The 2,803-nt window shown below is 38.1% G+C and overlaps 1 non-coding gene across 1 annotated transcript; it reads left to right on the top strand.

Moving 5' to 3' along the window:
• The first annotated feature begins 1,487 nt into the window (after positions 1-1,487).
• LOC127744661 (small nucleolar RNA R71) lies at positions 1,488-1,595 on the top strand. Its single transcript, XR_008005601.1, has one exon. It is a non-coding gene; the product is annotated as a small nucleolar RNA R71 (small nucleolar RNA).
• The last annotated feature ends 1,208 nt before the right edge of the window (positions 1,596-2,803 follow it).

Raw genomic sequence — 2,803 nt, 5'->3', positions numbered from 1 at the left:
TTAAACACAAGGGATTCTTCATTCACTTGAATGATCAATTTTCCTCTGTCAACATTAATCACAGCCTTTGCTGTGGCTAGGAAGGGTCTGCTAAGGATGATGGATTCATCCATGCACTTCCCAGTCTCTAGGACTATGAAATCAGCAGGGATGTAATGGTCTTCATCTTTTACCAGAACATCCTCTACAAGTCCATAAGCTTGTTTTCTTGAATTGTCTGCCATCTCTAGTGAGATTCTTGCAGCTTGTACCTCAAAGATCCCTATCTTCTCCATTACAGAAAGAGGCATGAGGTTTATGCTTGACCCTAGGTCACACAGAGCCTTCTTGAAGGTCATGGTGCCTATTGTACAAGGTATTGAGAACTTCCCAGGGTCTTGTCTCTTTTGAGGTAATTTCTGCCTAGACAAGTCATCCAGTTCTTTGGTGAGCAAAGGGGGTTCATCCTCCCAAGTCTCATTACCAAATAACTTGTCATTTAGCTTCATGATTGCTCTAAGGTACTTAGCAACTTGCTCTTCAGTGACATCTTCGTCCTCTTCAGAGGAAGAATAATCATCAGAGCTCGTGAATGGCAGAAGTAAATCCAATAGAATCTCTATGGTCTCAGTGTGAGTCTCAGATTCCCATGGTTCCTCATTAGGGAACTCATTCGAGGCCAGTGGACGTCCATTGAGGTCTTCCTCAGTGGCGCTCACTGCCTCTTTCTCCTCTCTAAGTTCGGCCATGTTGATGGCCTTGCACTCTCCTTTTGGATTCTTTTCTGTATTGCATGTAAGAGTACTAGGAGGGAGTTCAGTAACTTTCTTACTCAACTGACCCACTTGTGCCTCCAAGCTTCTAATGGAGGACCTTGTTTCAGTCATGAAACTTTGAGTGGTTTTGATTAGATCAGAGACCATGGTTGCTAAGTCAGAGTGGCTTTGCTTATAATTCTCTGTCTGATGCTGAGAAGATGATGGAAAATGCTTGCCATTGCTAAACCTATTTTTTCCACCATTATTGTTGTTGAAACCTTGTTGAGGTCTCTGTTGATCCTTCCATGAGAGATTTGGATGATTTCTCCATGAAGGATTATAGGTGTTTCCATAGGGTTCTCCCATGTAATTTACCTCTTCCATTGATGGGTTCTCAGGATCATAAGCTTCTTCTTCAGATGAAACGTCCTTAGTACTGCCTGGTGTAGCTTGCATTCCAGACAGACTTTGAGAAATCATATTGACTTGCTGAGTTAATATTTTGTTCTGAGCCAATATGGCATTCAGAGTATCAATCTCAAGAACTCCTTTCTTCTGATTTGTCCCATTGTTCACAGGATTCCTTTCAGAAGTGTACTTGACTTGGTTATTTGCAACCATTTCAATGAGTTCTTGAGCTTCTGCAGGCGTCTTCTTCAGATGAAGAGATCCTCCAGCAGAGCTATCCAATGACATCTTGGACAGTTCAGACAGACCATCATAGAAGATACCTATGATGCTCCACTCAGAAAGCATGTCAGGAGGACACTTTCTGATCAATTGTTTGTATCTTTCCCAAGCTGCATAGAGGGATTCACCTTCCTTCTGTCTGAAGGTTTGGACTTCCACTCTAAGCTTACTCAATTTTCGAGGTGGAAAGAACTTTGCCAAGAAGGCATTGACTAGCTTTTCCCAAGAGTTCAGGCTTTCATTACGTTGTGAGTCCAACCATATCCTAGCTCTGTCTCTTACAGCAAAAGGGAATAGCATAAGTCTGTAGACCACAGGGTCAAGCCCATTGGTCTTGACAGTGTCATAGATTTACAAGAATTCAGCTAAAAATTGATGAGGATCTTCCAATGGAAGTCCATGGAACTTGCAATTCTGTTGCATTAGAAAACTAATTGAGGCTTAAGCTCAAAGCTGTTTTCTCCAATGGCAGGGATAGAGATGCTTCTCCCATAGAAGTCGGGAGTAGGTGCAGTAAAGTCACCCAGCACCTTCCTTGCATTGTTGGCATTGTTGTTTTCAGCTGCCATGTCTTCTTCTTTGAAGATTTCTGTTAGGTCCTCTACAGAGAATTGTGCTTTAGCTTCTCTTAGCTTTCGCTTCAAGGTCTTTTTAGGTTTAGGGTCAGCCTCAACAAGAATGCCTTTGTCTTTGCTCCTGCTCATATAAAAGAAAAGAGAGCAAGAAAATATGGAATCCTCTATGTCACAGTATAGAGATTCCTTGAGGTGTCAGAGGAAAAGAAAAGTAGAAGGAAGAGGTAGAAGAATTCGAACTTAGAAAGATAGAGTTCGAATTGTACTTGTTAGTCCATAAATAGAAGGATGTGAGAAGAGGTGAAGAAATTTTGGAAAATAAATTAAAAAAAGATTTTAAAAACATTTTGAAAAATTGAAGAATGATTTTCGAAAAATATGATTGGGAAAGAGATAAAGTGTTTTTGGAAAAAGATTTTGAAATTAGAAGTCAAAAAGATATGATTGAAAACTTATTTTGAAAAAGATGTGATTAAAAAGATATGATTGAAAATATATAGTTTTAAAAAGATATGATTGAGAAAATATGATTTGGAAAAACAATTTAAAAAGATTTGATTTTAAAAATTAATGACTTGGCTAACAAGAAAAGATATGATTCAAACATTAAACCTTTCTCAACAGAAAAGGCAACATACTTGAAATGTTGAATCAAATCATTAATTGTTAGCAAGTATTTTTGAAAATGGAAAGAAATTGATTTTGAAAATATATGATTGAAAAGATATGATTTGAAAAATTTTGATTTTGAAAAATTTTGAAAACTTGAAAAAAATTTGAATTAAAAACAAAATCTTCCCT

This window comes from Arachis duranensis, unplaced genomic scaffold, assembly GCF_000817695.3.
Source record: "Arachis duranensis cultivar V14167 unplaced genomic scaffold, aradu.V14167.gnm2.J7QH unplaced_Scaffold_75763, whole genome shotgun sequence".
NCBI classification, from domain to species: domain Eukaryota; kingdom Viridiplantae; phylum Streptophyta; class Magnoliopsida; order Fabales; family Fabaceae; genus Arachis; species Arachis duranensis.
The sequence above is the reverse complement of the archived record's forward strand: the minus strand, read 5'-3'. Positions and strand labels throughout refer to the sequence as shown.